Source organism: Scyliorhinus torazame, chromosome 17, assembly GCF_047496885.1.
Source record: "Scyliorhinus torazame isolate Kashiwa2021f chromosome 17, sScyTor2.1, whole genome shotgun sequence".
Lineage (NCBI taxonomy): Eukaryota > Metazoa > Chordata > Chondrichthyes > Carcharhiniformes > Scyliorhinidae > Scyliorhinus > Scyliorhinus torazame.
In genome coordinates this window covers 10,659,622-10,672,147 of record NC_092723.1, presented here as the reverse complement: position 1 = coordinate 10,672,147, position 12,526 = coordinate 10,659,622, and positions in this window count along the sequence as shown.

The following is a 12,526-nucleotide window of genomic DNA, read 5'->3' as shown; positions in this document are numbered from 1 at the left end:
AAAACATGAGGAGCCTTAGCCAGATCTTTATCTTTTTTAAAAATAAATGTTTTATTAAAGCTTTTCCAACCAACGTTTTTACATCACAAAGATAGAAGTACAAATAATAATAAAAATAAAAATAAACAAGAATTATTAAACAGAACAAGGTGGGCGTTGTCTTCATATAAAACTTACATTATATCAACAGTCCCCCCCCCCCCCCCCCCCCCCCCCCCAGGATGCTGCTGCTGCTGACAATTACTGCTCCCCTAGAAAGTCAAGGAAAGGTTGCCACCGCCGGGAGAACCCCATCAAGGACCCTCTCAAGGCGAAGTTTATTCGCTCCAGGCTGAGGAACCCCGCCATATCGCTAACTCAGGTCTCCACACCCAGAGGTTTTGAGTCCCTCCAATTAACAAGATCCGTCTCCGGGCTACCAGGGAGGCAAAGGCCAGTACCTCGGTCTCTTTCGCTTCCTGCACTCCCGGATCCTCCGACACCCCAAATATCGCTACTGTTGGACTCGCCTTCACCCGAGTGTCCAAAATCCTGGACATCTCCCTCGCAAACCCCTGCCAGAATTCTTTAAGCGCCAGGCATGCCCAAAACATATGGGCATGGTTCGCCGGACTCCCTGCACATCTCGGGCACCTGTCCTCCACCCCAAAAAACTTACTCATTCTTTCCGCCGTTATGTGCGCCCGATGCACCACCTTAAACTGAATTAAACTGAGTCTGGCACATGATGAGGAGGAGTTCACCCTGCCCAGAGCATCAGCCCACAGGCCCTCATCCAGCTCCTCATCCAGCTCCTCCTCCCACTTGCCCTTCAACTCCTCCACTGAGGCTTCCTCCACCTCCTGCAGCTCCTGATATATGTCCGACACCTTCCCCTCCCCTACCCAGATGCCAGACACCACCCTGTCCTGGATCCTACGCGGGGGCAGCAGCAGAAATGTCCCCACCTGTTTTCTAAGAAAGACCCGAACCTGGAGGTACCTGAACGCATTCCCCGGGGGCAGGCCGAACCTCTCCTCCAGCGCCTGCATGCTGGGGAAAGTCCCGTCTATAAACAGGTCCCCCATCCTCCTAATACCTGCCCTATACCAGCCTTGGAGCCCCCCATCCATCCTACTTGGAGCAAATCTATGATTATTCCGTATCGGGGTCCACACCTCCTGCCTGTGTCTCCTCCACTGCCCCCAAATCCTCAGTGCCGCCGTCACCACTGGATTTGTGGTGTGTCGCGCCAGTAAGAACGGCAGCGGAGCCGTAACTAGTGCCCCTAGGCTAGTGCCTTTGTATGACGCCGCCCCCAGCCGCCCCCTTCTCCATCGTCCACTTCCTAATCATGGCCACATTGGCCACCCAATAATAGCTGCAGGGTGTCCGCGCCCCCCCCCCTCCCCCCTCCCCGCGGCTACGCTCCAAGAATGCCCTTTTAACTCACAGGGGTTTAATTCGCCCACACAAACCCCGTAACAATCCTATTCACCCGCTTAAAAAAGGACTTGGGGATGAAAATGGGGAGACACTGAAAGACGAAGAGGAACCTGGGGAGAACCGTCATCTTCACAGTCTGCACCCGTCCCGCCAGGGAAAGCGGGAGCTTATCCCACCTTTTAAACTCTCCCTCCATCTGCTCCACGAGCCGGGTTAAGTTGAGCCTGTGCAGGGCATCCCAGTTCCTGGCCACTTGTATCCCAAGTACCGAAAGCTCCTCTCCGCTATCTTGAGCGGGAGCTCCCTCAGTCTCTCCTCCTGGCCCCTAGCGTAGACCATGAACAGCTCACTCTTCCCCACATTCAATTTATACCTCAGGATCCGCATGGCCTCTCCCATCCCCTCTAGCGGGTCCGAAATGTACAACAACAGGTCATCCGCGTAGAGGGAGACCCGGTGTTCCTCCCCCCCGCACACCAGCCCCCTCCAATCCCTTGAAGTCCTGAGCGCAATGGCCAACGTCTCAATTGCCAGGGCAAACAGCAACGGGGACAGGGGACACCCCTGCCTCGTCCCCCGGTGCAGCCTGAAATACTCCGACCGTAGCCGGTTTGTGGACACACTCGCTACAGGGGCCTGAGACAGCAGCTTGACCCACCCGATAAATCCCTCCCCGAATCCAAACCTGCCTAACGCCCCCCACAGATACTCCCACTCCTCCCTGTCAAAGGCCTTCTCCGCGTCCATTGCAGCCACCACTTCCGCATCCCCCCCCTCCGAGGGCATCATGATAATATTCAGGAGCCTCCTCACATTCGTGTTCAGCCAGCTCTTTATCAGGTAATCTTTTATCCGATACTTTATTTGGCTGGATGGCGCACATTACATAAATCAACATGTAAACGATCAAGTTCCAAACGGACCCTCAGGAAAATAGTATAATGTTTAAAACAGGAAATGAGGGAGAATTGTGATAACCTTGGCACTTTTTCATCTTTGATAGGCGACAATCCTGATAATCTGGTCTTGTGATTACATCCAAAATTCAATCTCATTAATTCTTCTGTCCTGACCATCGGTCTCCCTTCCCTATCTCTCCTCTTCACCCGGGTATGACTTACCCTCTTTCCCGAATATTGTCCTCTTTCCTCATCCTTTTGTTGATATCCATAGATTCATAGAACAGAAGGAGACCATTTGCCGCATTGTATACATGCTGGGCAACAAAGATCTGACTTAACTAATCCCATTTTCCTTTTTCTTTTTTTTTCTTTATGAATTTAGAGTACCCAATTCATGTTTCCAATTAAGGGGCAATTTAGCGTGGCCAATCCACCTACCCGGCACATCTTTTGGGCTGTGGGGGCGAAACCCACGCAGACACGGGGAGAATGTGCAAACTCCACACGGACAGTGACCCAGAGCCGGGATCGAACCTGGGACCTCGGCGCTGGCCCATAGCCCTGGATGTTGTGGCAATGCAAGTATATTCCACCTCCCTTCCACCTTCCCCTCCCATTGTTAAGCTCCTGTCTGTCTCACTCATTCTCACTCCCCTGTCTTCACCATGTTTTGACTGGACAATACTGTTTTATTGAAGGTATCCCACGTAGCAAAGGTCTGTCCGCACCTCCACCACCACTCTGCCCCTGCACCTGCCCACATCCTATTAAAATATCAATGTAGTGCACATGGAGTTTATAATATCTCCAGTAATTGACATGGGCGGGATTCTCCGACTCCCCACCGGGTCGGAGAATCGCCAGGGGCTGGCGTGAATCCCGCCCCCGCCAGTTGCCGAATTCTCTGGCACCGGATATTCGGTGAGGGCAGGAATCACGGCGCGCCGGTCGGCGGGCCCCCCCCCCCGGCGAGTCTCTGGCCCGCGATGGGCCGAAGTCCCGCTGCTGGAATGCCTGTCCCGCCAGCGAGAATCAAACTACCTCTCTTACCGGCGGGACTAGGCGGCGCGGGCGGGCTCCGGGGTCCTGGGGGGGGGTCGTGGGGCGATCTGGCCCCGGGGGGGTGCCCCCACGGTGCCGGCGAAGTCCTTTCGGCGCCGGCTGGCGTGGCATCAAAGGCCTTTCCCGCCGGCTGGTGGCGCGCCAACCACTCCGGCGCGGGCCTAGCCCCTCAAGGGTCGACCCAACGCCGGAGTGGTTCCCGCCACTCCATCCCGCCGCGATCCCCCGCCCCGCCGGGTAGGGGAGAATCCCGGCCCTTCACTGGGCAGAATCCAAGAGCAAAATAAGGAGAAATGTTTGGAGTATTCATTAAATCTTTGAAACCATGTTCATAAGGATACATTTTCTCTGGCCTTTGTCCATCTTCTGCCTTTGTCCAACTTCTCAATTACAAACCAAATAATTTTTAAATTGCCTCAATCGCTCAATCATTAAATTGCATGAGGGTGTTTCCTGTTTACAAAGCTCGAGGAGTCAATCCTTTTTAAGCCTCCTACACATTGTACATCAACAATGGCAAATATCGGACTTCCGGGTGCGGCTATGCAGAGCTAGGTCGCATATTCGGCAGCTCCTGCTTGGAACGGACTTTTGGGCTCTTTTACAGGGCCCCCACGGCATTTGTTTGACATTTCCCGGTGTGGGAAGAAGGCGGCAATATTCCCCCGACAGTGTCCCCCAGGAAGGGTATGTCTCTTGGTTGCCAGACACACGCAGAAACAGTGAAAGATTTGGCTGCAACTACAGGATAAACAGGGCCTCTTCCAGCATGCAGGCGGGGGAAGGGCAAGCTTAAAGCTGCAAGCTGACCTGAGGGCCTGTATCAAAGGTGAATTCTAGCAGCAGAGGGAACAACTGTGAAAAGACCTCATCAAGGCCACTGAAGGGACTTCCGGTTGCGGTGATGCCTAGCTAGCCGCACGCTTCGGCGGCTCCAGCTCCGACGGACCTTCGGGCTCTTTTAAGAGCCTCAACGGGGAATTTTTCGACGACGCAACCCGGTGTGGGGCGTGTGAGAAGGGAGTCCCCCCCAAACGAAGGAGGAAAAAACCGGCGGCGGCGGCTGCAGCGCGAGGAATCGTCGACCAAAGGGTCAGAAAGAGAGAAGTACAAGATGGCGGCGGAGAAAGCGCAGGCGACATGGGGGCCTGAGCATGAAATTGTGAGACGGTGCATGGAGCTGCTGAAGCGGGAGGTGCTGACCCCGTTGCTACAGGCAATTGAGGGGCTCAAGGAGACATTAAAGACCCAGGAGACAGAGCTCCGTGTGGTGGAGCAGAAGGTGACAGATATTGAGGACGAGATCCTGGGCCTGGCGGTTAAGACACAGACGCACGAGGCACTTCATAAAAAGTGTACTGAAAGGATCGAAGCCCTAGAAAATGGAGCGCGAAGGAAGAACCTTCGGATACTGGGTCTCCCTGAGGGTGTGGAAGGAGTGGACTGTGGAGCGTACGCAAGTACGATGCTGAGCTCACTGATGGGTGCTGAGGCCCCTACGGGCCCCTTGGAGGTGGAGTGGGCAAATCGGATTCCGGCGAGAAGACCAAAAGCGGGAGAACCACCCAGGGCGATAATCGTGCGATTTTACCGCCTTAAGGATAGAGAAGAGGTCCTGAGATGGGCTAAAAAGGTGCGGAGTAGCAGATGGGAGAATGCAGTGGTACGGGTATACCAGGATTGGAGTGCGGAGGTGGCGAGAAGGAGGGCGAGCTTCAACCGAGCCAAAGAGGTGTTGCATAAAAGGAAGGTGAAGTTCGGGATGCTGCAGCCGGCAAGACTATGGGTCACGTATCAGGAGAGACACCATTATTTCGAGACGGCGGAGGAAGCATGGACCTTCATCAAAGAAGAGAAATTGGATCGGAACTGAGGGACTGATGCTGCAGGAAATGTTATTGTTAATGTTACGGTGGAAGTTAATTGAGAAGTAAACAGGGAAGGGGGGAGACATTGGGGAAATGTGGGCGCCGGTGAGGGGGGAAAGACGGGACATAGTTGGAGAATGGGGAAGGGGAGGGGGAGGGGAAAGGGAGCTGCGCCATAAGAGGCGGGTCAGGTAAAGGGATGTTCCCGCACCAGAAAGAATAAGGCGGGAAGACAGGCGCAAGGCGGATGGGAGTTCCCCACATGGGGGGGGTCGAGGAGTGAGCAGGAGTAGCCGGGGTCAGTTGAAGTCAGCTGACTTACGGAAGTAATATGGGGGGAGCAATCAAGCTAGAAAGAGATCTAGCGGGGAGGGGAGGAGGGAGGGAGAAGGGGGGGGGGGGGACAACTGGGTTGCTGCTGCGGAAATCCAAAAGGAAATGGCTAAAGAGTGGGTGGGCGGGGATGGTGTGCGACGCTGGGGGAGCGAGCGGGAGCGTGGAGGCGGGATATGGGACTGGCCTAGAGAAGGTAATGGCTAGTCGACACGGGAGGGGGGCAGGTAGCCCCCTAGTGAGGCTGATCACGTGGAACGTGAGAGGCCTGAACGGACCGATAAAAAGGGCCCGAGTGCTCGCGCATTTGAAAGGACTAAGGGCAGACGTGGTTATGCTCCAAGAGACGCACCTAAAGGTGGCGGACCAAGTTAGGCTAAGGAAAGGATGGGTGGGACAGGTGTTCCACTCAGGACTGGACGCAAAGAATAGAGGGGTGGCCATTTTGGTGGGGAAACAGGTCGCATTTGAAGCAAAGAACATCGTAGCAGATAGCGGAGGTAGATATGTAATGGTGAGTGGCAGGCTGGAGGGAATGGAGGTCGTGTTGGTTAACGTGTATGCCCCAAACTGGGACGATGCGGGATTTATGAGACGGATGCTGGGGCGTATACCGGACCTGGAGGTAGGAAACTTGATTTTAGGAGGGGACTTTAATACGGTGCTGGACCCGGGGCTAGATAGATCCAGCTCAAGGACCGGAAGAAGGCCGGCAGCGGCCAAGGTACTTAAGGGGTTTATGGACCAAATGGGGGGAGTGGATCCATGGCGATTTCTTAGACCTAGGGCTAGGGAGTATTCCTTCTTCTCCCATGTCCATAAAGTGTACTCCCGGATAGATTTTTTTGTTTTGGGAAGGTCGTTGATCTCTAGGGTGGAAGAAGCTGAGTACTCAGCCATAGCGGTTTCGGATCATGCCCCACATTGGGTGGACCTGGAATTAGGAGAGGAAAGGGAGCAGAGAACACTCTGGCGATTAGATGTGGGACTGATGGCGGATGAGGGAGTGTGTGCAAGAGTGCGGGGGTGTATTGAGAGATACCTGGAGGTCAATGACGACGGCGAGGTCCCTGTGGGAGTGGTATGGGAAGCACTAAAAGCGGTGGTCAGAGGAGAGCTGATCTCCATTGGGGCCCACAAAAGGAAAACAGAGGCCAAGGAAAGGGAAAGATTACTGGGGGAGATTTTAAGGGTGGATAGGGAATTTGCAGAGACCCCGGAGGAGGAATTGTACAGGGAGAGGAGACGACTCCAGACGGAATTTGACCTTCTGACCACCAGAAAGGCGGAGGTACTGTGGAGGAAGGCACAGGGGAGGAGGTATGAATATGGGGAAAAGGCGAGTCGCCTGTTGGCTCATCAATTGCGAAAGAGGGCAGCAGCGAGGGAAATAGGAGGAATTAGAGACGAAAGGGGAGACACGGTGCGAAGGGCAGGAAAGATAAATGAGGTGTTCAAGACCTTCTATGAGGAACTGTATAGGTCTCAACCCCCAGAGGGAGAGGAGGGGATGCGGCAGTTCCTGGACCAATTGAGGTTCCCGAAAGTGGAGGAGCGGGGGGTGGTAGGCCTGGGGGCACCGATTGGGGTGGACGAGGTTATTAAGGGACTGGGAAGCATGCAAGCAGGGAAGGCCCCAGGACCAGACGGGTTCCCGGTGGAGTATTACAGAAAATATGTGGACTTGTTGGCCCCGTTGATGGTGAGGACGTTCAATGAGGCCAGGAAAGGGGGGACTCTACCCCCGACGATGTCGGAGGCGACGATATCGTTAATTTTGAAGAGGGATAAAGATCCGTTGCAGTGCGGGTCCTATAGACCCATTTCATTGTTGAACGTGGACGCCAAATTGTTGGCAAAGGTACTGGCATCGAGGATAGAGGACTGTGTCCCGGGGGTGGTGCACGAAGACCAGACAGGGTTCGTAAAAGGGAGACAACTGAATGTTAACGTGCGACGACTATTAGGGGTGATAATGATGCCCCCAGTGGAGGGGGAGGCAGAGATAGTGGCGGCAATGGACGCAGAGAAGGCATTTGATAGGGTGGAGTGGGAGTATTTATGGGAAGTGTTAAGGAGGTTTGGGTTTGGGAACGGGTTTATTAGCTGGGTTAGACTTCTTTATGGGGCTCCAACGGCAAGCGTAGTTACAGGTCGACATAGATCGGAGTATTTCCGACTATATAGGGGAACAAGACAGGGATGCCCGCTGTCTCCATTGTTGTTCGCGTTGGCAATTGAACCTCTGGCCATGGCGTTGAGAGACTCCAGGAAATGGAGAGGGGTGATTAGAGGGGGAGAAGAACACCGAGTCTCGTTATATGCGGATGACCTATTGTTATACGTGTCGGACCCAGCGGGGGGAATGATAGAGGTTATGCGAATTTTGAGGGGGTTCGGGGATTTCTCGGGGTATAGGCTAAACATGGGGAAGAGTGAATTATTTGTGATACATCCAGGGGACCAGAGTAGAGAGATAGAAGGCTTGCCTCTAAGGAAAGTGGAAAGAAACTTCCGATACCTGGGGATTCAGATCGCTAGGAGCTGGGGAACCTTGCACAGACTTAATCTGACACGGTTGGTAGAACAAATGGAGGAGGACTTCAAGAGGTGGGACATGCAGCCTCTATCGCTGGCGGGCAGGGTGCAAGCAATTAAGATGATGGTCCTCCCGAGGTTCTTATTTGTATTTCAATGTCTCCCTATACTAATCACTAAGACCTTTTTTAATAAAATAGACAGGAGCATCACGAGCTTCGTGTGGGCAGGGAAAGTTCCGAGAGTAAGGAGGGGGTTCCTTCAGCGTAGTAGGGACAGAGGAGGATTGGCACTACCGAACTTGGGCGATTACTATTGGGCCGCCAATGTGGCAATGATACGTAAATGGATGATGGAGGGTGAGGGAGCGGCGTGGGAAAGACTGGAGAGAAAGTCCTGTAAAGGGACGAGTTTAGAGGCGCTGGTGACGGCGCCGCTACCGATCTCACCTAAAAAGTTTACCACGAACCCGGTGGTGGCGGCAACATTGAATATCTGGGGACAGTGGAGGCGACAGAGAGGGGTGCGGGGAGCCCTGGTGGGGTCCCCAATCAGGAACAACCATAGGTTCGCCCCAGGAAGAATGGATGGAGGATTTCAGAGCTGGTTCCAGTTGGGAATTAGGAGGGTGGGAGATTTATTTATAGTTGGGACTTTTGCGAGCTTGGGAGCATTGGAGGAAAAGTATAAGTTGCCCCGGGGAAATTTCTTGAGATATATGCAGGTGAGGGCATTTACTAGACAACAGGTGAGGGAATTTCCATTGCTCCCGACACAGGGGATACAGGACAGGGTGCTTTCAGGGGTGGGGGTCGGAGAGGGCAAGGTGTCAGAGATTTACCGAGAGATGAGGGAAGAGGGGGAGGAGTCGGTGGGCGAACTAAAAGGAAAGTGGGAAGAAGAACTAGGGGAGGAGATAGAGGAGGGTATGTGGGCTGATGCCCTAAGCAGGGTAAATTCCTCTTCCTCATGCGCCAGGCTTAGCCTGATTCAATTTAAGGTGCTACATAGAGCACACATAACGGGAGCAAGATTGAGCAGGTTCTTTGGAGTGGAGGACAAATGTGGGAGGTGTGGCGGGAGCCCGGCAAACCACGCACATATGTTTTGGGCATGCCCGGCACTGGAAGGGTATTGGAAGGGACTGACGGGAGTGATTTCGCGGGTGGTGAGGGCCCGGGTCAAACCAGGCTGGGGGTTAGCTCTATTTGGAGTTGCGGAAGAGTCGGGAGTGCAGGAGGCGAAAGAGGCCGACGTTGTGGCCTTTGCGTCCCTAGTAGCCCGGCGCAGGATCCTACTCATGTGGAAGGAGGCGAAACCCCCCGGACTGGAGGCCTGGGTAAATGATATGGCGGGGTTCATTAAACTGGAGCAGATAAAGTTTGCCCTGAGAGGATCGGCTCAAGGGTTCACCAGGCGGTGGCAGCCATTTCTCGACTACCTAGGGGAACGTTAGAGGGAAGACAGATGACCAGCAGCAGCAACCCAGGGGGAGGGGGGGGGGGGGGGAGGGGGGGTTTAGTTTAGGTCAAAGATAAAGGGGTTTTGTTACTTGTGTATTGTTTAAAATTTCTGTATTGTTATTGTTGCGTTTGCTTTGTAAGAGGGGAGAAATTGTTGTTTGGGAAAAAATTTTCAATAAAACATTTATAAAAAAAAAAAAAAAAAAAAAAAAAAAAAAAAAACAATGGCAAATATCGACTCTCAGGTTCAAATTTATGTCAATGATACTGGCCGGTGAAAGACGGTTCATGGAACATAATGAGCCACAGGGCCCAAGCTTCCCAAAAGTATTATGTTCCTCAATTTGGGGAAAGTTTTCCAGAATTCAATGAGTCATTTTCATATGACATAGTTTTTGTGAGGGCCATAAAGTGTCCAACATGCGTCGGTGAGTCAAACAAAACTTAATTTTATTTACATTAATATTTACATGGCACCAGTACTTTGCTCCTGGTCTTCTCTCTAGCCGGTACCTAACTAGCCAGATCTATTTATATAACAGAAAAGGTTTATGATTACCCTGCCCCCTTATCGAGGGACCTCACATTCCCCATTCTCCGGGTGGCTACAGGTTGTATCTTCTTCTTGCTCCTTATTTCAGCAGCGAACTGCTTATGGGCTTAGTTTCTGTTTTCTGATTGCTGCCCCTTCTGCTTCTTTGACCTGGAGTGAGGCTAGGCAATGGGGAGGTGTTGGCTGACCTGCTACCGGACTGAAGAAGGAAGAGGAGTGCTTCTCAGTGTCAGACGAAGAGGGAGAGGAGGAGAAGTGACTTGGATAATACTGCAGATACCTGGAAGCTGTGGGTCTGCTTGTTGTTGACCCTTCTGCATCCTTGACCTGGAGTGAGGCAAGGAGAGGCTTTGGCTGGCCTGCTACCAGACTGAAGTCAGGGAAGGAGTGTTTTCTCGCTCTTGCTGCTATGTTCTGGGTTCGTGGGGCGTCCAGTACTGCTTGTTTCTGCCTGACGAGTCTGCTGCTGGAACTGCCAGAGGGGGTGAGAGAGGAGGAGAGCCATGAGTGCTACTGCAACTGCCTGGGATCGTGTGTCTGCTTGTTGCTGCCCCTTCTGCTTCTTTGACCTGGAGTGAGACAAGGGGAAGGTCTGTCTGCTACCGGGCTGAAGATGGGGGGGAGGGGGGCGGGCAGGGAGGAGGATCTGTTCTTGCAGTTTGCTGGTACTTTTTGTCACAGTATTGACTGTCATTGACTGTTTACTGTTCCATGTTTGGAAGTGTGAATTGCTTGCTGCTGCCTCTTTTATTCCTGCGACCCAGACCTTGGACTGGGTAGTGTCAGGTGATCAGATGTTGGTACTGCAGGAGAGGACGGGTGGTGGCCCGATTCCACTGAACAACTTGAAAGCTGTTGGGATACCTTGTGGACTAATGGTGACTTTATTGTGCTGGTGGCTATTTACTGCTCCCGGCTTGGAAGCCCTGTAAAATGTTGGTGCCTTTTTGTACTGTTGCTTGTTTATATTTCATGTTTGGAAGTTATATGCCTATTATTGCAATGCTGTTGTTTACTGTTTACTGCCTAGAGGCTGTGGGCTTGCCTGCTGCGCCCCTCTTGCTTCTGATGACCTGGAGTTTCTGGAATCACTGCCAGTGCTGGAGAGGGGGAAGGGGTAGGGCTCTCTCTGTGTCTCTTCCGCCATGCTCTGTGCCGGTGTGACTTTTCCGATGGATTGGTTTAGCGACTTTCCACCGATGTGGATCCACTGCTGGAGCTGCGGGAGGGAGAGATTTTGTACTGTCGATTGTGTATTGCTCACTGACTGCAGGTCATGTGTTTGTCAGCTGCTACCCCCTTTGTCAGTGGCTTGGCTGCCAAAATGGGGGTGCTCCCTCGCTCTTCTGTCATGTCCTGCGGCCGGGTGCTGCGGGCGGAAGAGGGAGTGACGGGTTGATTCAGATGCTGTTATCCTTATTGTATTGTTCATTGTCCACTGGGGCTGGTTTAGAACAGGAGGGGCTGGTTTAGCACAGGGCTAACGAGCTGGCTTTGAAAGCAGAACAAGGCAGGCCAGCAGCACGGTTCAATTCCCGTACCAGCCTCCCCGAACAGGCGCCGGAATGTGGCGACGAGGGGCTTTTCACAGCGACTTCATTTGAAGCCTACTTGTGACAATAAGCGATTTTCATTTCATTTCATTTGTTTTCACTGTTGCTATTTGGAGGCCGTGTGCTTATCAGCTGCAGCCCCTTTATCCGTGTCTTTGCCCGCAGAAGGGGGGGCGCTTCCTCACTTTTTCGCTGTGCTCAGCGCCTGCGTGGTTTTCCGCTGCATTGTCTTGTCAACCCCAGCGGCTTTCCCCCGATTTGATTCTGCTGTCGGGGGCTGCGGGGGAGGAAGGGCGTGGATTTGGATGTTGTGCAAAGGAACTGTCAATAAATTAAAATAAATCCACGGGGTAACCAATTTTCCCTAGCCAATAGGATCTGTGCAGGTTACAATACTGAGTAACCAACTGCAGTCGCACAATGTGGCGCTATAAACTTTGTTGAGCTGATGCTCTCCTGAGCACAGAGAGTCAGCCTCATAGATTTGAATGTCTGTCTCCGTGTCTCACAGCAGAGGCCAATTGCTGTGGAATTTGGTCCTGAAATTCAAACAGAAAGGGAAGGGTGCAGCGTATGGAACTCAGTGATTCCAAATGGGAACAAAATTTGCAATGATAGTATAAAGAAAGAACTCCCGTTTATATAGTGCCTTTTTAACATCCCAAAATAAATCACAACGTACTTTTTAAAATGTAGTTGCAATATTGTCAGGTCAATAAATGCAGCAACAAGTTTGCACACAACCTGATTGCACAAGTGGCAGGGAGGCAAATGACATGTTAATCTGTTTTCCTGGTATTCTCTGAGAGCATTCTCCGGCTCCTCGTCA